A 24,911-nucleotide genomic window follows, 5' to 3' on the forward strand; every position below is an offset into this window, starting at 1 on the left:
CAGATCTCAGATTTGGCCCGGTTTGTTCTGCTATGTCCAGACAGTACCATACAGTATGAGTACAGCCAAGTTAGGATCATTTCTGAGAAGTAGTAAAGAGCCCACAGAGGTTTGGCTGCTGGGGAAGACAAATAAAACTATTTTTGGCCTAAGATACATTTCTCTAATATAAAAAGATTTTTCCATAGCAGAAGTTTGATGACTTCACATTCCAGAAGTCAATAATTTGAAATCATTGTTTTACAACTACACGGAGCATAAAGCTTAATCCTTGAAAACCCACATCTACTGCAACATCAACATTCATTCACTTTTTACAATTTTTCCAAGGGTGAAGACTGAGATGCCAACAGCCCTTTAAGGAAACCGTCTCTTTCATATCTACAGTTGTTCACCAGACAGTCAAGCCAGATGTATGAAAGTCCAAACACCGATCATTCTGATAAATCCAAGATGACAGATAACAAAACAGGGACATGTAGAAAGAATGACCATGATTGATTTTTACCAAACAGAATATTCACTGGTTTGTTGCACTGCAGGGCTCAGTATCTGTAATGTATAGCAATCGGTTGGGAGCAGCTCAGAGTCAGAGGGCACCGCAGTTGTTCTCACGTAATCAGAGTATGGGGGATTGCAGAGTCACCTGATAGTTATTTACTTTACCAGCCATGAAAGGCAGAAATCTGGCTTATATATTTTAAAATTCTTTAGCAGTGAATTTTCTGAAATGTGTAGGGAAACGTAAGGGAAACAGCATTTCCAAGAGAGAAAACAGGTCAGAGAAGGGAGTTTCTCCCCAGAACGGGAATGATCTCTTCTTGACATAGCCCTGGACCATTTCCATCCTCAGCAGGCATTTTTGCTTATAATTAAATCTATTTTATCTTCCAAAAATATAACACTGAAGAGTGGCAGGGACAAGCGGCAAAGAGACGATATAAGACAAAAGACGGCTGCGATAAAGAGAATAAATAGCTGCTGTGATGAGAGACAAGAAAGTGAATCTGCTTCAGGACTCAAAGCAGACGGGCATACAGGGCTGTGTTTGCTTAGAAGCACATCGCAGCATCATACAGCAGTTTCTGACAAGAAGTGAATAATACATTCCACCACCGATGTTTGCAGAGAGCCTTGGAAAAACTTTAAAGCTCTTGGTCTTTGGGACTTCAAGTAACAAGTAGAAAGAATCTCAGCTTAGTATTTCAACCTTTAGCCTCGCAGTATTTATGACTGACTCAAAAGAGAATGGTTTTTCCATCCCTAACACACCTGTGTTCTTTCCAGAGGTTAAAAATCCAGGTAACGACCCAGACTGACCCTGCTCAGCTTACAAATGCTGAGAAAAGCCTTGCTTGCAAAAGTACAGCTTCTTTTCTTTTAAATAAATAAAGAATTAAATAAAACACTGAGTCTTTGCTTTTGCTAGCTAAGACACTGCTGAGCTCTTCTGCCACTCTGGAACTGCACAAGAGCCTACGTATAAAGGAGGATTATGAAACAACCTCTGAACAAAGCAAAGTCAGCGGCTCATCTGATCTCTGTAAGGTAAGGACCAAAACCACTAAGCACCCACAAAATTTCACCTAAGTCCAACATTAAGGTGTTACTGAGACTGTCAGAGCGTATATCGTATGTTGCCTAGCTCCAGGGATTTACAAAGTGCGGTCGACACTGATGCTTCCACCAGTAGACATGTACAACCCTGAAGCCTGATGCTGCTGAGCTATTCAGCAGCTGAGCTGCTCTTCGCTCCGGCAAGACTCCCAAACATGCACTGCTCACCTACAGGATCCAACGCACATCATCAGCCCATTTTATATATTCGAGATTACCAAAATGAGACTTCCAGTACAGGCTAGTTGTATACATTTATGTAGCTCTGGGTTTAAGGAACCCACTCAGGAAGCAGCATGGGTATTTTCAAATACCCACAGTGCCAGAGTCAACCCAAGTCTCGTTTGCACCAGGAGAAACCCCTAAACTCTGTACCATTGGATGTTTGCCCTCCAGAGAGTTAATATCCGTATCACAGCTGATAATTTTCTTTAAGAGAGGATGCCTCTAATGTACCTCTCCCCTCTGCATCCTCTGCTGCATGGATTCTCCTCTCAGTTTTCTAGTTTTTGCTAATCCCATGCCTAAACAGGTTATTCTCCCCAGAAGTTAAAGGCTCAATCCAGATACATAACTTAGAGCTGAAAATTCCCCTAGCTGAGCAAGCCCTGATGTGGGCATTGCACGACGGCTGGTCTCCCACTGCCTGGGGTTTCAAACTGAGGCCTGTCAGCTGAGATCAGCCCAGAAACTGCCGTGGGTAACAATGGACCGTGCAGAGAGGGATGATCTATACACTTGAGTCCATCCCCTGAGAGCTTTAAAGAATAAGACCAGTAATTTGATAAGGAACCAGAATAAAGTGAACTATAAACACCTTTTGCAGCATAAACTGATGCTAGATTAAGTTTGTAAAACAGAATCTCATGGGGAAAAGAGGGGTATTGTTGTGAAAAGCACAATTTTAAAATCTCTCCTATTTTATTTTTGAGTTTGTTTTTTTAAAATGTTGTTTATCAATCATATAAGATTCCAGGGGGTACAGACAAGCGATAACATGAATAATCCACTGAAAAGTAATTCTGCATGTTGGTTCTACAGTTTTAAAGGTAATAAATCATCAATCACCAGCACAGGACCACAGCATCTATTTCATGCATGAAGCAGCACTTTACCATGGTAAATTTAGCTGTGTCTTATTGAACTGACGGCAGTCTCTGGCCAGCTAGTAGAACCTGAATAGGTTTTCACATTATATTCCTCAGAGCTCAAAATAAATCAAGAAGTCTCAGGTTCATGTATCTACGTGATTTTTAGAAAATGACTTAACCATTTCAACTACTGAACTACTCGGCAAGCATGCGGTTAGTCTGAGGACTAAAAGTTCAAGGAAAATCACTCCTCAGCTCCCCCATGGCTCTGGCATAACCATCATATCAAAGATTTAAAAGTTAATTCAGTCTCCATGCAGTGAAGTGGGCTTTGTTTATTCATTTTTTCGTTTGGGTTGGGGTATTTTTTGAGTGTCAGTGAATTGGTCTATGCCAACAGCAAAGCATAGAATCACAGGCAAACAACGTGGCTATACCCTGCTCCTCTAGAAATCAATGGCAGTATTTCTACAAGAGGATCAAACTATGTATGATCAATTTCTCATTCAAATTCATTTCTTCTTCCCACCAAAAATGAAGTGAAAGCAATTTAAGCATTTTCCAAATCCCTCTGTCCCTTCTCCCCATGGTTTACTAGCCATTCTTTTCTAGAGGAAAAGAAATTTTCTCCTCTCTTTATGTTCTAAAGGATCTATAACGTGTGGCCGACTGTGCCAAGGTTTTATTCCAACCCCACCTGTTTCCTTCACTATATACATACTGATTTTTCATACTTTAACTACTGTGGGAAGCAAAGATTTAGAGAAAGAGTTGACTATCAAGTATGAAACATATGTTCCCATGAAAATAAAATCAAAAGAGAATTCTTGTGTGACCAGTTCTTTGCAGCAAGATAAATTTCCTCTCTCTTTCTGACATTCCATTTTTCTTAAAAATCAAAATGGGCTTGAACAGGCTAGAAACAGTACTTTGGAACTACCCATGACATCTGCTAACCTACAGCACCACAAGTGATGCAAGGTCAATTGTTGCTCCTGGCAATCGTAATTCTTATTCCTGCTTCAAGGACTCCACTGTTTGGCAAGAAAACAAGCCCAACAACCCTGGTTCAGTATTTTCTTGATTCTACTTTGAATCTCTCTCCTGTGTGTGTGTGTAAGAAATAACATAGGATATACTTGTATATGGATTTCTCTTCTTTTTTACATCTTTACCAAAGGGGGTGACTGAAAAAGCATATTATGCTCCTTTCATTCAAGATACTTAAGGACCAGAACATTTAACGTTAAGATACGTTCAATGAATTCACAGAGTTCTGCCAATTTACCCTCCAGATTCTGGGCTTATCGTTTTAACATGTCTGTTACTGCGATGAACACAGGGTCACAGCACTGGGATCTGAAATGCTCATCACACCGACAGTCAGAAACTACCAAAGCATACCCAAGGCAACTCTCTTGGGTTTTTTAATCTGAGATATTAAGAAAAACAAAGTTTTCAAAAGAAAAGTCTCTGATAAATTTAGAAACACCTTTTTCATCTATATGGAGTTATAAAGCTTTGCACCTACCACAAATTTCTGTTCGCCTGTCCTTTTACTCTGCACTGCTAGGTAAGTCCCGCTCATATGGCTTTCTCCATATGCCTATTCACAGGCCAACTGTTCAGAAACAGGAGTCAACGCAATTATTTCCACTGACTTTAACCTCACCTACAGTGATGACAGGAATAACTGCAGCACAGCAGAACCTCATCTAAAGGCTGCGCAATCCTGTACTTCTCTCCACAGCTTCAACAGTAACCATCACCATCGCATTTCCCCATCTAGTTCTGTTTTCCTGAAAAGCAGTGAAATACTTCATGCAATTCCTTAACTTAAGAGGAAGAAGCTCTAAACCACACAGCCAAAATCACATTCACAGTAATTGTGACATAATATATCAGTGACTAAAATCTGCATTTGCTCAAGGCGAACAGTCATCTTATGAGTCTACCATTTAGCAAGCAAACACTGCTGGCCTATAGCTGTCACCAAAGCAATGTCAAAAGGAAACAGGCAAAAAATTATATCAAGCTCCAGAAATGTAATCACAGTTCATGACATAACAGCTTGAGTGCTACTCACACATAGTTCTTCTTTTGAAGCATTAGATACAGCCTGGCGCACAGCAAGGATGTCTCAGACTTTCATAATACTAATTTATTGCAGAGAGCAGGTCTAATTTCCTGCCCTTAGTACTGTAATAGATTGGCAACACTCTTGTATTAATTCTACTTTCTCTCTTATTGTCGAATCTCAGACAGCCTGTATATTTGAATATTGAGCTTATTTGTATAGCTACAATACAACCTATACGTTACCACACTGTGCACCTTCTTGCGCTTGACCTAGGCTTTGGAAGCAGATTTAGAATTTCCCACAGATAGGTTCATGTCCTACCGGGAGTTTTGTGCAAAAGCATATATACGGCATGGAAGGAAGGGGGGTGTGGTATGTGTGAATGTAGCCCACGTCTATGTATTTTCCTGAGAAGCACGTATTACCTTACAATGAAACTGGAAATATCAAAATCCTCTCTTGATAAACATTTTAACTTTTCACCAAACACCCTGGCAGTGGGATGGCAGTCCCCAGGCACCTGCATTGGAGTACTCTCTGCTCCCTCTGCCTCAGACAGAGGTTACACTTTTTTGAAACAGAAAGGCAATTTCATGTTAGCTCTATGGAATTAAAAACAGAATTTAAAAAATCTATTTCTCTTCTCAGTGACCTTCCAGGAAAGTTGTCAATCCCCCAGTACCTTTGGTTCATGTTCTATTTATCAGAATTACCATTTAGACAAACTGAGAGATTGAAGGTACCTAAGGCTATAGTTAGTAATAGTCATAAGGCTAAAACTAAACATTACAAATTATTCAAGAAAGCTTTCAAACCTACTACCTTTGTAAGACTATTTAGCTAAGTTTCTTGATAATCTTGAACACAAAACAAAAAAAAACTCATAATGATTGACCAAAAATTTGTAGTTTAACATGTTAGTTATATGGTCCCTTATATCTATGTAACATACAAGTAAATGATTATCAAGCAATGCATGGCAGTCTTTGTAACTGAAGTTAATTCACTGCTTTTACTTTAATTAGTCCGATATGATAATAAGTATACAGATGGATAGTCCTATTTGTACAGTTGAGTGAACATTTTCTATTTGATTTAAAATGAGACAAGTGGCCCCCTGAATTAATAAATGCTACCGTGTACAGACACAGATAAAATGAATCACCAGATTCTTCCCCCATTCAGTGAATCTGAGATATTTTTCCAAGTGCTAAAGCACAGGCACCTATAGGAACTTCATGCTGCCATAAACTTCATGCTGCCATACTAATCATACAGCGCACTGTCATTTAAACAGCTGCTAGACAAGGACTAACAAGAGGAACCAGGATGAAGTCCTACATCCCTGTCTCTCTCTGAATAATACATCACCCACTATCAAAAATAAATCAAGGCAAAACAAACATTTTAGAAGAGTCTCATCTTTTTAGGCACTGGCAGATTTGCAGTGATACAGCATTGGCACGGGTGAAAGTCGGCCTTCACGGGAACAGGGACAGCACTGTTGAAACTACAGAAATTACATCAGGTCTGGATATGATCCCAAGTTTATCTGACAAGCTATATTATACAGAGGTAGAAAACACATGCACTAATCTCTTATCAATAAGCAAAAGAAATTAAGCCTATTTCTTATTACACTGTACCCAATGTATAAAAGGTAACAAAATATAACCCAAATAGAAAACATTAAGTTTCAACATTCAGTTTCAACATTCCACTCAGAGGACGACACTGTGTTTTGCAAGGACAGATAGTATTCTCACACCCAACTCTCAGCTGGCTTTGCGTTGTGTAAGAAAACAAGGCCAGACCATTCTTCTTTTCGAGGATTCTGGTCAACAATATCTATGACTTTGATCTCCATAACGTTTCTTTTGCAATGCCCAAAGCACAGTTTCCAAACCTAGATTTAATTACAGTTTACTTATCAACATGGTCTGAACTTTAAGTGTGCATCAGACTCCCTGAACCACATGATTTCTTGTACTGCCAAATTTAATCAAGAATATTTTGCCCTTTAAAAGACCAAGTCCTCAAATCAGCAAATGCTGCTTTTGTACTTAAAATGAGGAACACACAGAAAAGCCTACAGAAGACAACAGCATCACTTTAGCACAGTAGGTTAGAGCTGTTTGTAAGTGACCACAATTCAGGGCCACACATTGAAACTGCAACTTCAATGCATTGAGAAGACTGCTACCAAACCTAGCTACTAAGCTATTTTTTTATTTCAGAGTAACATGCATTGTCCCTGGCCTGATGGCTCATTCTCATCATGCTCACGTGCACATCACTAAGCTTTGAAGCAGCTCTACAATGCTGAAAGAGCAATGTCGTGAAAGCCATCTGGATCTTCCACTGAAAATCTTTATTGGATCCTTCTGTACTGCTGGACTCAACCTCTTTGCCACTTTTGCCACATTGCTGAATCGGTCCAATTTCGCCACTGAATCTTCAGTCAGATCCCACCAGATTAAAGCAGGTGCAATGGATTTTGCACTTTGAAGAGAGATGGCTGACAAATTAATTTTTAAGAATATGTATCGTTGCAGCAACAAATTATAAAAAGAGAACTTAGTTATTTAATAGCAAAACTGAGAATCCAAATAATTGGATTACCTCCATTCTTGTCTGCAGATAGTCTAAACTGTGTTTATGTAATGCAGCAAGAGACCACCTCTGCCCCATATAACTGATAGAGAAACTAGCACTGTAGTTTTTAATCTCACGTTAGAGTTTTAGTTGGTCTACCAATGTAACTGCTTTTTCAACAACAATAATAATCAAAGGACTCATAGTAATGACTTTCACAAATCATTAAGATTAATTTAGTAAAAAGTGGAGAGAAAACATATTTTGCTTTCTCCTTTTTACACAGGAAAGCTCAGATTTAGTAGCAGAGTTCATCAACTAACACAGACTCTTCACCGATGCCATGGGAGCAATTGTTTGAAAAATTAAATATTTAATAATGAAAGATTTCTGCCTTCCAATATGCAGGGGGAGAATCCTGCTTTACAGAAAGCTCTGCTAGAAGAGCAGAGGGTACATAAAAAGAAATTTACATTTCTACACTATTAGCTGCTAGGATTGCTAAAGTAGCTGCAGTCGTACTTCTCCACCCTCAATCACAAGAGAAGACTTGTAGTAGGCACCTTCAACTGCTCAAGCCACCAAAAGCCACGGGGAGCTCAGAGATGCTACAGAAGTAAAAATCCTGAGCGCCCACCGTGAATCAGTCAGGATCAGCACTACCACGATGGCAGCTACACCGTGGCTGGCAGATACTGTAATAAATCTCCTATTTTTCATCCGATAGCAGAATGAGGGGGGAAGGATATCAAACCAGTATCTGCGGCTGACTAAAAAACTGCATAGTCATTAACAAAATCCTTCAATTATTATATTTATCACCCACAAAAAAGTGATATAGAAGTGGTCACTACCTACACCATTTCCTACCATTTCAAGTTCAAACATGCTGGGGCTCTGGTTGCTCCTATGATCTAATTCTGCTCTCCTGCACCTCTCTTGTCTGGAAGCAGGGGTATTGTTAAAAAACAGTGCAAATTCACCATAATCCAACTTTGGGTAACTGGATTATGACATTTTCCCTTTTTCAGAGTCCTTCACTTTGACATTTTCCTTTCTTCAGAGTCCTTCACTCTGAAGAAAGGAAAATGTCAGTCCTTCACTTTACAACCTATGCACTCCTTAATCTAACTCTGAATCTGTCTAACCTCATCTAGTTTCTTTTTCTCAAAAAAACCCTCAGAAACTACAAATTATCTTCTGAGCAACTTTACCATCTGTGCTCACTAGGGTGAGACTCAAACCTTCATCATCAAACACAGCCTGCTCCCATTACAGCTACACCACTACCTTCACATCTGAGTGACGTTTCCCTAGAGATGGCAATCAGCTTCTGAACCCAGTTTCAGGAGTGAGGAGAAAGGAGATCCTGTTCAGTTCATCCTTCTCTTTGCTTTCCGCTTCCAGCAATTGTGCACTTGCTACTCCATCTGTAACCCCTCTGGGGAGGAGAGCTCTCTGTCTCCATGCTCCAGCTTCCCGAGCATGACTGGCGGAGCTGCTCTCTCTCGCTCTCTCTCTCCCCCCTTTCTTGGAGACCGAAGATGCTTCATCCCTTGTAGTGTTTTACAAGGTATATGGGTTGTCGAGAGCTCTGTACTTGGTTCAGTGTTTCCAATGAAGCAGAGAGGGAGCCTGACATGCTTTCCCTGCTACTAAAAGCTGCAGAGGCAGCTCCTACCGCATCTTCAGTGAGGGCAGGAGCCCAGCCCTGGGGTGATCAATGAAGGCAGCGCCCCAGGGAGAGAAAGGCCATAGCGATTTTTTGTCTTCAAACCTGGACTGAGAGTCTGCATGTCAAATATCAATCTTATTGAAAGCAGACAGTGGAAGAATAGAACTTCTTGAAAGAAAAGTTGCAAGATTTCCTTCAGATCAGAACATTATGGGCAATGAACGTTGCCTGTGAACATTCTAAAAGCCTGTGAACTCAGTGGGAACATGCATGTGTATAAAGTCAGCCACCTGCATAAACAAAAGCAGTATCAAACCCTAAATGATTTCATTAGCTAGATCAGTAGATCCAGCATGACAACACGGCGAGTCATTTTGTTTTCAGAAGAAGCAAGATTACACCGCACACATCCACACACACGTGCATTTCCATAGCACAGTACACAAGAGTCTGAAACAGGCAAGCGGCCATTTATTCTAAGTAGCAAGAGGTGCTTCAGGTGCTGGTTTAATATTCTTAGAAGACATGCTAGGGTATTTTCTGGCAGCTTGTCTTTCAAAGTCTGCCCAACTCCATCCTTATGTGCACTCAAGCTGCTGGCTCCTGGATAACATAGCTGCTGGGAAGCAACAGGGCAGCACAAGACCCCGTCATCAGCCTGGCAGCAGTCCTACACCTTAGAGCATTTCCTAGAGTGGCAGGTAATATGCGCGATACTTATCACATTCCCATATCTTGGCAGCTTTACTTCAGGAGGACCACATTAATCAGAATCCTTGCTTTCCCACCACTGTGTAGGAAGAGTAGTTTTAGATCTGTGTCATTCCCTGACAGAAATATTTTTGTTCATTTCTAAGGAAGTTTTATTTCATAGGCCAGTTAGTCTCCTGCTAATCATCTCGCATGCTGGATAACAGTAGCAATGTACAAAAGTATTCTGGTTATTCTACTCCTCTAACTTTTCCAGCTATGCCAAACTCTTCAGTCTCAGAAACATTTTCAGTTTCCCTTCATTGTATATAGATGAATGTGTTGCTATTTTACATTTTTTAATGCATGTTCATGACTCAAACTTCAGATGGCTCAGGCAGACAAACGCCATCACTTGCGAAGTGTGTTCACTAGGCAGAACACAAAACATGAGACGTAACCAGTTACCACGCGAGTATTCTGGACACCATATTAGAGGATTCTGTGTCTACTGACTGTCAGTGATATCCCAAGAGTTCAGCTGAAAAACAAAATTACTATTTTGACCCTTTCAAAATATCTGAGAAATGTTTTAGTAAACTATTTTATTTTTTATGCAACTATCACTATTATATGTCTTACCAGTCTCTCTGAATTCCTAACTACTTACTGTTCATTTTTCTTATTCGGGGTTCACAGTTTAATTTCTTGACCTACATCCAGTAAAAGTTTACAATGACAAAAACATGATAATCCCATGCTGTAGTTATAAAATTGGTTAAATACGTTAGGAATGTTTTTACAGGAGAAAATTATATGGCTCTGCAGAAAAATTTTACAAGCAAAGATATTTAGACAAGCGCTACATCAGAAGTAGCACCATATGTTCCCATACTTCCACATGAAAGACAAAATGCTGTAAAATGAAAAGCAATTATTTTTTTCCAAAAGCTACTGCCCTGAGAACTTAAAAAATATGCACTTATTTCATGTACCAACTAATCAGACCAATCTAATTAGGAAGGAGATAATTAAAAGACTAACAGGTTGCTAAATCATGCTCAGGACACACAACCTGGTGTTCGCTCTAGTTTAGAAGTAAGATTAAAATAGTAACAGTACCAATGTCTCTTTAATCTCTGCACAGGTTTGAAACATTAGATTGCACTCAGACCACATCTCATCATAAGAAGTGCCATTAAAAACTCACTACTTAGCATGGCAGGAAGCCGCTGTAATTGCAGTAACTTTCTACTTATAACAAAAACTGTTACTGTAGTCCTGTCATCACGTATCACTGACTGGAAATATTTAGACTGTCATCTCTGAATGTCAAAGCTTGATTCCCTGCTGAGTGTACATTACTATGAAGCTTTAAAATCCTGGACTGAATTCTGATCGGTGCCATTCATAAACATTTTTAGAAATGACTCTACCACAGTTACTTTGCACAGGAAACCTCCATCTTTTGGTGGACAGTGAGAACCTTTACTCACTCAGTCTTCCCTCGAACACAGCCGCTGCTTCACATGACTTCAAGTAAACATTTCAGATTGCAGTACTTGATAGATAGCAGCAGCAACCACCTACCTGCTAGAAATGAGTCTACCATCATTCAGCCAAAAAAACTCAAAATACACTAGTTCACCAAGTTCCTATCTTCCACATCTGCCAAGTCACACAGATGTTCAGACTGAGACTCATGGAGATCTATATCTGCTAAGTACCACTTCCCCTGTTCCCTGGCATATTCACAAGATGCCACACTACTGATTCATACTAAGGGCCAAATCACCATCTTGCCAAAATACTGTTCTCTCATTTTTTTAGCGTACAAGAGCTTTCATTTTCAAGTTTTATTCTGATGGAAGATGAATACTCGTTTTGATTGTACCAGTTAGCAATGTGAAATCCCCAGCTGATAGCCGACCATGCCTCCAATTCATATCAGCATCTTGATTTCCCAGATGAAGACAACTACAGTTACACGACTATACTGCAACATTAAAAACAGACCACAAGAAACAAGACAGAAAAACTTCCACTACTAAAGCTATTATGACACTTCATTTTTACTCAAAGTTTGGACTCATTGTAAATCACTTTCTCTATGAGCAAAGAGACTTTTAAGCACCCCTGTAAACACAAAAGGTACATTAACAACTTTTAATATGCCTGCTGCACACACAGACACACAAAATATAATTAAAAATAGCTTTGTTCCCCACTGGCTTGGTTAGCATAATTCAGGAAATTCAGGAAGGAAGGAAACATTGCCTTAAAAGTTGATTTTGAAAGGAAACACATTGAAAATGTTTGTATCAAGCTAATTGTTCATAAAGGTGTTTTCTAGGCATGTGAGTAACCTCAGCCCCAATTTTTACACCACACTCGAAACAGACTTATGTAAGAAAAAAGCTGTTAGAAAAGAGGTATGAGACAATGGAATAATCAGTAGCTAAGACTCAGGAAACCTGGATTTAAGGTTTAGTTGGTGGCTGATTAATCCTGTCTTGTCGTTAGTTCAGCCCATTGTTCTTCATGCACAAGATGACCATCACAGTATTTGCTTCCTTGGTAAATTGTTTTGAGAACTACTGGTAAAAAGTTCCAAGTAATAACCGGGCACTACTAACAGGTGTAGGAGTTTACTCAGGTTAACAGCGCATCCATAGCTCACTATGCACTTCAAGGTCTCAACTTCACAAAGCCATTTTTCCCAACTTCATGCAACTGCTATCTTGGCTGCATTCACACACGTAAATCAAAGCATGTTCCACACATTGATGCTATCCTGGTCAACACATGAGATCTCCAGGGCTAGAACTGACATAAGTTAATCCATCTCCAGCTGAAAAGCGAAGGCTCTCTAGTCAGAGCTGCTTTATCTCCTAACAGTCAAGCAAGGCTGGTCCACAAGCCTCTGCAGGCTCAAACTCCGCAGTTAGAAGCCGGCACGAGGAGAGAACTTTCTGATGGCTTTTCACAGCAACCAAGTGAGCAAAGAAAAACAGCAATGTCCTCCCCACCCTAGCTCCCCTGGCTGGTCCCACAGTCCCCACCCTCTGAGATCACAGACTTGCTTTGGACCTTTCAGAAGCTCGCAGGACTCACTGAAACACAGAAGCAAGCTTATGCAGCACGAATCACAGCAAAGGTTTTTGGCCCAACAGATTGGGCCTGAAAAGAACGGACATACTGCAACGGCAATTTCCAGAAGATGCGTAAGTGTCATTAGTCTGATGACCAACACATTAGAGATTTTCAGTCTTTCTCTCTGCCAGATGTTCATGAATTCAGCAAAATTTAAACATACCACAGACACACAAAATAGGTATCACTGAACGTTTATTTTGGTGGTTTCAGATCTGATATATACTTGGGTTTGGGTTTTTCAGAGTTCAGCTTTTGTGTTTTTGAGGGTTAAGTTTTGGGCACGATACACAATTAAAAACATGTGCTCACAAAACCAGCGTGAGGTAACAGGATACAAGATCTGATGACCCCGCTGCAGTGGTGCCATACCAGAAGGTGAAGGGAGCCATCTGAGCAATGAAGAGCGCACCTGGGCTTTGAGGAGGGCAGAGGATGCTCGGATCTCTCTGAGAGTACTCCCCACCCTATGGGAACAGGCATAAGCAAACTTGCATGCAATTAAATTGCATGCAATGAAATTGATACCCAAGCCTTATCTGACTAGCTATCACTAAAATCTCACACCTCCACACAGTCAACCCCTAGACCTGACTGGTTTGCAGCTACCTGGCCACATCTTGCATGGCATGGAGGATAAGCACCGACGGAGTTAAAAGCAGACAGGTCCACAGATGACAGCTTAGTCAGCATCATGCCAAGCCAAGACCTACAATCTCATCCATCCCTGGACCTCCACAGATTGGCAGCTGGCTTGAGCCCTGAATTAGAAACACATTTGGATTGCTAAAGGGATGGTGTTTACATGCAGAAGAGAACTGGGCCTGCAATCCGTAGGTCAAAGAGCTACTTCTGATTTACGCCATTAAAATAGAGAAATATCTATGTTTGTTGAAATATGTTTCTTTCCGTATGCAACAAATGTCTCTGGATGTGGGTAAAATTAGAACGTTCTCAGCTTTATCCTCGCCAGATTCCTGATCAGACTTTTGGAGCAGTGAAGAAACTGTCTCTCAAAGAACCTTTCCCACTGTGTTTCACCAGATACAATGGGACACAAATTTAGTACTTAGTAAGCACCGTATCAACAGTCATGCTAGCTAGATGCGTAAACCAACTGGCTGGTTATTCATCATCTAACTAGCACGACTATTGACACTCCTGAGGCACCTGAATACTACACTGATGGGTAAAAACACAGACACAGTGAAGCTCAGTGTTTGGAATTAAGATGCTCCTGGTTCCCTGGGAAACAGCATTTCCTAACAAACAGAATAGAAACAAATCTGGATTTTTCTCAGTCTGGGCAGTGAAAATCTACTAATCGCTTTCATCTTCCATTACAGATCTTTTCCCATGAGTTTCAAGAGCCTCTTGCTTCCTATGTATCATGATGTATTTCTGAGCAGCATTGCAAGAACAAATCAATTAAAATCTAATAACATTTTGGGGGTATTAAAAGCACTTAATTAAAAATGTTAAATTTGAAAGCAAGTGTCACTTGACTGCCTCTTCGCAGTCAACACCCGGTTTCTCCTGTAACAAGGACAATGACTATCCAAAAATCTCACATTAGGCTTAGGTGACATGTAGGATTGATATCTAACATCAATTAACTGAAAAATACACCTGCTAAGTGCACCTCTACCAAACACGAAGCAGACAGAGCCAAGGTTTGCTACACTGAAAGTATAGATCTTTCCATATTGATAAATTCAACAGATATTATGCTCTCAAAGCCAACAGAAATCATTTCTCATTCAAACATTCTTCACTAATCCTTCAAACACCCATTTTCCAAACTGGTATCAGAATCAACTCTGTCAATTTTGTTAGTTAAAATAAAATAACACCACCATCAATCAACAGAGGTGGAATAGAATATGTTGCCCAGGAAACTGGCTCTTAGTTTCAGTGCCTGAAGTACACATTTCCAGGTGGCAGTTGATAAGCGTTGACTTGTCATTTAAGAACAATACACTTTGTTTAATTTGGATTGTTGTAGAGTTATCATGAAAGAGGGTCAAGCAAGTCCTTTTGTGCTGCATCTCTTTTTGGACTTCCCCAAGTATCTTTTCAGTATTCATGGGTCTACAACTGGATGTAATCGCAGTAGTGTGATCAATACAAGGAGTTAGCACAATCCAACTCATTCTTGACAAAACCAGGATGATGGAGTGTCTTGAGAGGATAAAACTCTGAGATCCAAGGTAGTCTGATCAGTCACTTCCATGCTGTCAGGGAATCCAGCAATTCATTTTTATCAGCCTGAATACAACTTTTCAGTACACTCTAAAAGGCTAAGAAATCTTTCCATTTTATTACTTTTATAGAGAAGGTAAAATATGCAAATACCAATGCATTAATGCTGAAGTTAGGATTTCTTTTCATATGCTCAGGATGCTTTTTGTCCTCCTAGTTCTCCAAAATATTTGCACATGCTGTGGTTGCAAGCGGTCAAAATGTAGCATTCAGCATTATTGATTGGAGTGTAGATTAGGCATCAAGTTCCAACAACAAAGAATAAATCAGAAAGTTCTTAGCACCTGTACCTGGAGGAGACACAGATTCTGGTATCTTCTGCTGTTTAGTTAAGACTGCAGAGCCTTTGGTCTTGGTGGTTGAGAGCTGGTTAGGAAAAAAAACATTGTTGGAATGCTTTGCTTTCATGTTTTCTTTATGGACCTAATGATATTGCAAAAACTTAAAATTCAAAATTTAACTTCAGGTTACAAAAAATCCTAAAATGGACGCAAGCAAGCAAGATGAATGACAGTAACAGACAAGTGACTTCATTCAGAGCTCTGTAAGAACAGGGATATTTAAGCCTCTTGCTTCTATCTGGGCATCCAATTTTCAGTGCAAGTCAGTGCTCAACTACTTTGAAGGATCTAAGCCAATTTTGAGATTGTACCTCACAGCATTCATATGCTTGTGCTTGATGTATTCAGATGCCTTCAGTGAAATGTTCTTTTTCTCTCTCATAATCAAACAGTATTTTCTAGAGACCCATCTTAATGTCATCGGTAGTGTTTTCAGACCACAAAAATCCTAAGATGGATTTTTAACATCATTAAGATTTGTTTGTAAAACAAAAATAGACTCAGAAACCAAAAAAGGATGTGGATCACCAATCAATGCTTTTCTCCAGGCTCATCTGAACTTCACATAAGTGTGAGCTACCTAGTGATTAATTGACCCTGTAACCTTTGTAAAAAGCATATATATTTTTTTTCTTTGAATCCAAGTTACAAGTACATGATCCAAAAGCCTATAGCAAACATTGATCAAGGCAATTTTCACAATTCACAGGAACTTAAAGAGATGCAGTGAAAGAAATCTAGTGAGTTTTGAGGCCAAACATTGGAAGGAGGTATCGCACTATTGATCAAATTAGAAAAGTTTGATATTACAGGCATAAAAGCTCTGGAATAATTTGGGTAACCTTGAGGAATTACCACAATGGAGACCTTTAGAAGACATTCAATACTGTTGCTGACCACATGGCTCACTGCGCTCTTTCAGCTACAACATATCTCTTACTCTTGACAGTGCTTGAACAGTACTGTGTTTGATTAGTCTAAATAACCACTTAAAGTATTATGTGGACTTTTACAAATCAGTATTACAAACCTTGTCACCATTTTTCCCCCTCTGTAACCTGACGAATATTTGTAATAATTCAGTGCAAAGTTCACACAAATCATGCAAATAAAAAATAAAGGGCTGAAGAAACACGTACTTGCTGAAGTATACAGGTGCAAAACTGCTGGTTCCTTCCTTTCCCCGAGAATGTACAGAAACAATGCAAATATGCCAGAAGTTTTATAGCAGAACTGACAAGTTGAACTAAGACTATTTGTTATTCACAGCCTTCACATAACTGTTCATCTTTTAAGACAGCCTAGCTCAAGATAGCAGCTTTCCCATTCACAATCAATAAATTTGCAAACATTTTCATGATGCGTACCAAATGCTCATGGACAGATCTCAAATCACGATCCTGACTCCCTTTTGTGTATCTTGCAGAATTAGTAGTAAAAAAAAAAAAAATTACAAAAACACTAAATGTGCACAGACTAGTATCATGAGTGTATTTACTTTTTTTAGAGACTTCAGTAGATATCCTTCCCCCTGCCATGTTATACTTGTATAATTAATTTCCTCGAAAAGAGATTACTGTTATTACTAGTATATCACACTGTCTTTCAGTCCCACTGTCCAAGGCCTCTTCCAGGTTAATCCTTCCTTTTTCTCATTTTGTTTAGTATCTTTCTGTTATGATACTGTCTGAATATCCCATCAGAAGTGATCAGATTTCAAAAGAAATAGCACAAAGAGGGGAAAGAGAGAAGGGTGGATTTTTCTCCTCGTTTACTCAAATATGCTTTTAGATTTCTTGATTGCGAATGCCCCAAAGATTATAGAAGATTCTTAATTCACGTATATAAAGGAACCAAAGAACATTACTAAAACCCTTCACAGTACCTCAAGTTTGCACTAACGGTGAAGACCATGTTAAGTCCTTGAGGAATATTACAAGCCACAGCTGGAGAACGAGCGTGTGGAAAAATTGCATCCACATACAAAGGAACAACCACCAAAAGAACCACCTTACAGAAATTAGAAATTGCTGCACTGGATCAGACCATGCAATTAGTATTTTATGTCATCCCCCCCGCCCCCAACAGGGCCCAGGACCAGCTGTTTCAGATAGAGGCACACAAAAACTTTTGCCATTAACAGCAATGGAACAACACACCAGAGTGGAATTCACCCTCAGTTTCTATTACTTTGGAGCTGATGTTCACCTTAGACCAAATGAATCAGATCTCTTCTCCCAAACACCAAGGATTCCCATATTATCTTTCATTTTGTATTATCCAAAGGAACGTAGGATACTTGTCAGGACTTTAACCGTTGTTGGGCTCTGTGCCATTTCACAGCAGTGAGGCTCTGGCTAAATCTGCTAGTGTGGCTTAACAGTCTAGTTACAACTGAGTATCCTATTAAAATACTTCTCCAAATTCCATGGTACAGCGCTCTATCCCTTTTTCTTTACTAAGGCTTAATGCCGCAGTTATCTTCAGACAGAGAACACTGATGGTTACACAATGGGCTCTTCTGCCGATTCAAGTATAAGGTTGTGGTAAAACCAATCATACCACAAGCACTGTATAATTTGGTTTTAATCTTTTCACAGGTATGGATGTGGTATATTAAGATGTATTTCTTTCTGCATTAAGCAAAATTCAAAGCTCAGTGTTTCAGTCCCAGCTGATTCTCTTAAAAGAGCCCACCCTTTAACTATTCAAGAAGCACACACAGACAAGATTTATATCAAGATCATGACTTGAAGATAATTCTCAATGCTCTCTCAGTAACTATATATCTGTGCATATGACAATAAGACCTAACATAAGCTGTGCTTCAGTTCATTAATTAAGACATGACTTACTAGCTCAGAAGCCAATGAATTTTCATTGCTAGAGTAATTTTTTTATGTACACAAAGCTTTATTATACCTCATTAAATACCCTATGATTTGGAATGCCTCACTGTCCTTGACACCTGTCAATGTCTATGCACTTTGTGTGTGAATGGTAGTGCAATATTTTAACCCCATGCTATACTGACTGCTATGCTCTTCCCTAATTGTTAACCCATTCACCTCCAATCCCTGCACAACCTGCAGCAACTCTCCATTATTAACTTCCTAATAAAATAAAAAAACTCAAAAAATGAAGATTCCATTAATAGAACAGGAAAGACAGGACACCCTTTGATTAACGCACATAATATACCCTGCAAGGCTGAAGTTCTTAAGCAAGCAGCACTTACCAAGCGTTGTTATAATATTCTACCTCTGCATTATAACTGCCAGAGTTCAGAGAATTTGACAATTTAATCACTGTAATATTTCTAAAAACACATTTTACTATTATAAAATCATAACACTAACTCAGAAGGCTGTGTAAAGGACTATGTTACATGAGGTCCTGTCCTCAGGTTAATGGTATTCTCCAAGCAAGGACTCAGACAAGGCTTTAATATGAGGACCTGCCATTCTGGCACTTAAAAAAAAATTTAAAAAAAAAATAAAAAAAATCTGCCTACATATTTCAGGCAGACAACACTAACAGCCGTGCAAGCTCCTGATGAGCTCTCAGAGATAACGGCAAATGTCTTGCATCTTGACCCAATCACCATGAAAAATGAATAAGCTTTTCTATTGTCTTCAGTACATACTGAAACAAACTCCCACTCACTACTCAGAAAACACATTATTTTTAAAAACATACAGTGAAATAAACAAAGAAAAAAAAAAAAACAAAAAACAATCAGTATGTCAGATCCATCCCAGGTATAACACTAGTAAAGTCAGGGGATGCGCACAAGCACTGGCTTGCAGAGTGTTTGTCAAGTCACCGTCAATAATGGCACTGTGATTTATTGTTAGCCTTTCACTTCTGGAGGTCTGTGGTCAAATGTCAGTGAAGTTCCAACAGACACTCAAAACAAGAGATACGGCCACACATCTCAAATCAATCAGCCAGCCAGCATAGCTGCTAACCTCCACTTCGGACTGGTTAAACGCTTGGAAGATAGGGGCACTATTCACAGGTCTGAAGGGAGCGTTACTGAATGGGTGAGATCAGTGCTTCTGTCTAACGGTGGTACACCACGTGAACTGGGGGAAATGAGTAACTCACTCACTGGCAGAAGCTGCACAGTCACCACCAATTCCCTCCCACCTTATTAGCAAACACACCCCAATCACAGACTAACATAGACCTCGTTCTAAAAGATACGTGGGATACTGGCGATGGTTTAAAGATAATATACCTATATTCCCTACTCTGATTCTTGCAGTGAGAGTGTCATTGCTTCCATCAAAGAAAGACTGAATTAGCATCAAGTCCTTACTGCAAAACAAAGTCATCTGTGTAGTAGGATAAGCAACCTAAGAGAAAAAGGAAAAAGTATAAAACTTGAAAGTAGTGACTTCACAGAAAGTGGTGTGTATCCCACATGGCTGTGGTGTATTCATAGTCCTGTAACAAGAGAGGTTGTTCAGCTGAATCCTTCCTGTACTTCCCACCGTAACGTGTAGTGCCACTGCCCATCTAGCGTCAAATAGACAGGGATAGAAGTAAACCTCTGTGGTCAGCACCAGTCTGTTTGCCACTTTGATCAGCCACTGAACTTTTCAGTAACCAGAGTGCTAGAACATCCATATAACTGTTTGAAACTAGGCAAGTTTCTTTATAAGGAGAGTCATCAGTCTTCCCATTAACCTATCAGTAGTTTTGCTGGAAGGATGATCCACCTTATACTAAAACATTCAAACCAAAACTGGTTTTGTCAGTGAAGTTAAGGATACGTAAGCATAAACTTCTCCCAAAAGCCCTACAACATGAGTTTCTAGTAGGTTCCTTGTTTTGACATTAAAAGCCACATTTTCAGCTTGATAAATTACTCCACAAAAAATGAGTTTGGTAATAAATGCAGCACGCTCTAGTCACATACATATTCACATATCATGCCCCAGTTCTCTTACAGTGTTGTAACAGCTAAAACTAATTTACAAGTTTGTCATAAAACCTATGGAATTCAATTGAAAGACTCTGACATAAAGTTTCAGAGCTCTACACTTAAAATAATAAACTTCTGAAATAAATAGCAGATTACTTCATACTGGCAAGCAAAAAATTCTGTCAATCCTGTAGCCTTTGTTTAAACAACAGGTTACTCTCAAGAGTAAGTAACGCTGTAGCAGGCTCCCAATGGGAGATGCACAGTGGTGGGTGCCATCAGGAAAGCTCAAGTCACACACGAAGTATTGTACACTGCTCTTAACGACAGGCAAATTATTTCCAGTTCAACTTTAAGAAACATAACACGTAAGCAAATCTACATTGAAACATGACATCATTTCACTATTTGGCCAGCAGGATGTGAGCTATCAGAGACAATATCAGTTAACTCAGTACCATTATTATAAGTTTTTTCTCTCTGACGTCACGCAGCAGTTCGCTCTTTTACTCAGCGCAGTATTTTCTGATTTTATTTTCCTTACAAGAAGCACATTTATAGCAGAAACTGTTCAAAATTTAAGCTGAGTCTCCATTTAGCCTACAAACACCTTTGCTCAAGGAGAGGTGCTGTTGCATTTGTTCTGTAAGAAACCTCACACCTCCAGCAGTACATATAGTGCTACTCAGCAGTTTTACCTCTCTTCATTAATAACCTCAGCAGGAAGCGAAAAGCACGTATGAAAGCCTTCTGATACTTTCCTTTCACACAGAAGTCAAAGCCCAGAGTAAAACAAAGGACTTCTTAAAATAGAAGGTTGACAGTAAATTGCTTAGAATAAAAAACACCACTTAGATTGCAAATGCTGAAAGCACATTATTTTATATAGAGGCACTTATACCCCACATATTTGTGTCAGAGTTAAACTGTCATGTATTATTCTAGGTTGCATAAATGTTCTCCTTAAAATGTTTTTACCGCTGGTATTTTCTCTTCTAATTTCAGCAATCTTTCTATCCCAAATACCTCTGTGCTCATTACCCAGAATGTTTAGGTGTGATCACAGCAAAAGATTGTTATCATGTTTTATTTGGTTAGAGTCTTTGAAATGAAATACCTATGTTTTCAATTAACAAACATCAAGCCAAATTTAGCACTCTCATCCCATTTTCTGTCACTCCAAAGGCTGAGGACACCCATTTCAGAAAAATATGTAGGAGAACCCTGAAGTTTTTTGGGTTTTTTTAAAGCTTTATAAATCTTATAAATGAAAGCTGACATGTCATAGGAGAAAAAATACCAAGAGCAAACCTTTGAGCATAGAAAATGAGAAGAATTATGAAAGGAAATGTTATCACCTCACCCTTCATTCCTTCAGCTGTGCCAATGGACCAAAACCAGCTTCAGACTGAAGTAACTTCCTGCATACTTCATGACAGCTTAAAATATGCATGAAGCCCAAATGATTAATGCATATACCATATCCTGTAAAGCAGACTACAGCTACACATCGTATTTGTGGTAACATTGTAATATTATATTGCAACGGCTTTAACTTTAGCTTAAGAGTTTGTCAGAAACCTGCAAATACTCTAACTCCATTCCCGGCATCTCTACATACAGTCAAAGTTCTGGTATAGATAACTGAATACATTGCTTCCCTGTGGTCATGCAAGTGCTGACAAGACCAGAACTCTGGGAAAATGGGAGCTGTTAGCAGCGTATGGAAGCTCTCATTTCAACAGGAATAGCTAGGCTGTTCGCAAACGTGCTTTCCAACTAGGAACAGCAATTTCAGGTAGACAGTATAGTACTTTTAGAATGAGGTTTGACATGCAGAGGAATACCTTCTCCTCTCAGAGCAGGTTCAGAGTCTAGACCAAGGAAGATGGGACAGGCCTGTACTGAGTCTGGTAAGTTCTGATTACATAGTTAAAATACATTACTTTATTCCTTTATTTACAAAGGGGTCAAAAGATGTTGGTCACTGCTATTCGTCATTTAGGATCACAAACACTTCACTCTTGCTGCTCAAATGACAGTCCACAAGTCCTGCAATAAGATTAGAATTGCCCTGCAAAATAATCACACAGATGTGCAATCAAACATCCACTAGCTAGATATACTCCAAATTTAAAACAAACCAGGTTCCACCAACATGGTATCGTATACTCACTACATGCTTGTGGGATAAGAATCGAAATCATTACATGATTTTGGGATAAGAATCGAAAATAGCATCCTTTTATATTGCTCATCAGAGTTTAGGGCCAGGTTTCCATGCCACTCTCTAACTCACGTTTTCACAATTTCACCATTCCTTACAACAGGTGCAAAAGGTGTGGATTTTCTTTACAGCTCAATGCACAGGTCCCCATCTATACTCGATTGGCAAGTTCGTGTATACAGGTATATGCAGAACATGCAAATTAAGATTTACACATTACTTTCACAACAATAACAAGTGATAATGGTCAGCACTTTTACCACTTCCATATTAACTGTTCTTCTCCACAACTTTACAGTAGCTGACAAAACACAAAAAACCAAAAACGATTCAGCCTTGCTGTGTAGACCAAGTATTTTCCTGAAGTTTAAGGCCTCTTCCTCAGAGCAAAGCTGTCAAGAGTTTTACCACTGACCAAGGTCAGACGAATGTCAGAATTAAACCTCATGCTTGCATCAAATTATATAAATATGAAAGAGGAGAGGTTTGACAACTTACTGGTGAGAGAAGTCCTCTGCAAAAATGATTATATAAAGTGTAGGACAGGCAAAGGTCTGATTAAAGTCAATAAACAGACTCCTAAATCACCAGCTGCCCTCTCCAGCATCCTGTGGCCCGAGTCCAAATTGTAGATAGTTGAAATACTCTGCACAAAGGACGCCAGTCAGCTGAGATTTAAAGTAACAACTGCTTTCATCGCACTGTTAATAATATGACCGAGCTCTTAACAAGACTATTTGGACAAAAACAAGCAAACAAAAAAAAAAACCACGGAAAGCCCACCACATTGGGAGCAGAAAAACCCTATCTTTGTCTGTGCGTGAGTTTTAAAAATATATACTTAAAAACTTGGATCACCTTTCTACATAACCAGTGACTGGACTGATGAATATCATGAGTGCAGGTAAGAAGCCACTTTTAGGAAGTCTGGTTCCATACTTCACGCTACTTAGAGCCACGTCAATTTTAAACAGAAAGAACTGAATGGGGAAAGAAATACAGTATTTAATGGAAGTTTTGCAAGACCAACTTTTATAAAACTTATGTATTACACATCTTCACACAGTTGTCACACACTCACCTTATTAATCATTTTAAAATCATTAAAAAGAGAAGTCTCTACACTTACCACTTTGGGGTTCGTCAGCCCTGTCAAGTATATGCATTTCACCAAAAGTGATCTGGATTTACCCCTACAGAGCAGGTTATCTTAACTGAAGGCATTCTGTAAGTTAATCACGATAGGTAAATGGACCGATGTGAGAGAGCGATGTGATAAATGATGAGGACAGCAGCCGGCACAGAGCTCGCTGTTTCCTCCATCTCACAAGCAGATCCAACAACAAGTGGTCAGTTCCACCGATGTCAACACAACTTCTCACAGCTGCTTATAAAAATGGAAACACATGAACGCCATCCAAGATAATTTACTAAAGCAAAATCCTCACTTTCTTCCGTGCTTGACTTCAAATCGAAGTGTAAAGGTCTGAGAAATGAGTTTTCAACTGTGACGCTAATTCCCTTCATGAAAACATCTCAAAGCACATAGAAGAAACAAAATGGAGCAGACTATAGAAATTCTGGTAAGCCTATAAAAAGTTCTTTCTACAGCATAGTCGGATGTTTGAACTTTGTTTTTAATAATTTCATTTGCTGTATTTCATTCATTTCAATATTGTTGTAACCGCTTGTCTTTCAAAAATAACACAATACTAAAATTGTGACTACCTTAAGAAAAACATAATTAATTTCAATCAGTGAGGATACACAGCTCTTAGAAGCTAGGTATGTTCATTGGGTATCTTTCTAAAATGCAGCAATAACACCACAAAAAAAAACAATTTTAAGATCTTCCTTAATTTTTAATTTGTTATAATTGAACACGTGCAAACTCAAGGCTTTGAAACGCTTTAGGAGCTATCAGATTCATTTATATTGAGCCCAGCTCTTCATCTGGGGTCTTTTCCAAAGTTTATGGAAAAGGATATAAGAAGCCTTCCAACAATAAACGAAATTTTTAAATCTTTAAAGCTACAGACAGGGTAGGGTAGGGTAGGAACGTGGAAATGAAATTGGAGACGTTCACCTCCATTCTGCTGCCTCAAATACAGGCAGGAGAAGAAGCATAACGCAATTCCTCTCTGATGTAAACAGAAATCTACCTAGGGACAAACAGTTTACATCTACCAACCACAGAGCAGGATCAAGGCCAAGAGCTGCTTCTTGATACCTTACACCAACACTCAA

At 39.2% G+C, this 24,911-nt stretch overlaps 1 protein-coding gene across 2 annotated transcripts in view; it reads right to left on the bottom strand.

The window, feature by feature from the left end:
* CCDC85A (coiled-coil domain containing 85A) overlaps window positions 1-24,911 on the bottom strand; it is an 82,776-nt gene that overhangs the window by 53,754 nt on the left and 4,111 nt on the right. The window lies entirely within an intron of this gene.

This window comes from Aptenodytes patagonicus, chromosome 3 (assembly GCF_965638725.1).
Source record: "Aptenodytes patagonicus chromosome 3, bAptPat1.pri.cur, whole genome shotgun sequence".
Lineage (NCBI taxonomy): Eukaryota > Metazoa > Chordata > Aves > Sphenisciformes > Spheniscidae > Aptenodytes > Aptenodytes patagonicus.